Here is a 658-nt window from a genome sequence, read left to right as displayed (position 1 = left end):
GGTCTTGGGTGGGCAATCCAGTGGGCAGAAACAAGGTTGGCAACAGGATCTGATAAAAGGCGACAGTACCAAAGAGCAAGGCAAAACTCGGAGTCCAAAAACAAGCAGGTAAAGGCAGCAAAAAGGCAGATGAGCAGAGGTACAAAAGGGCAAGACAAAAATCAGAGGTCGAGGGGCAGGCAGGAGACTGTGAACAAGATCAGGATACTAGAGAGAAACGCTGGAAGCAGATATCATATAATGACTAGATACAGCATTTACCGCTATCGCCTATTGGCGCTGGCGAGCTGTAGCGCCGCCATCTTGGAACGGTGGACCGCTCCACTCAGTGTAACCTGTTGAACGGGAGCAATGAAGTATTTGCGCGTTTAATCAGTCATAGCTGAATACTAAACTCATTCTCACGATTTTTTCCTCTGTAAATCTTAGGAGTACAGCCATTAAAGCTGAACACATGGTTCAGTGTATTTAAATTCTCTTGGTGGGGTTAACATTAACACTAATAAAATATTCTTATGACACGTTTGCAAAACTCACAGTCACTGAACATTTTTATTAAGATCTATACTGTATATTATATATATATATATATATATATATATACAAACAATTATATCTATTTTATATATAACCACATATTGCCACCATATATACACAC

The sequence above is a fragment of the Nematolebias whitei genome, chromosome 18 (genome assembly GCF_014905685.2).
Source record: "Nematolebias whitei isolate Nwh7 chromosome 18, NemWhi1, whole genome shotgun sequence".
NCBI lineage: Eukaryota > Metazoa > Chordata > Actinopteri > Cyprinodontiformes > Rivulidae > Nematolebias > Nematolebias whitei.
Note: the sequence above shows the minus strand (reverse complement) of the source record.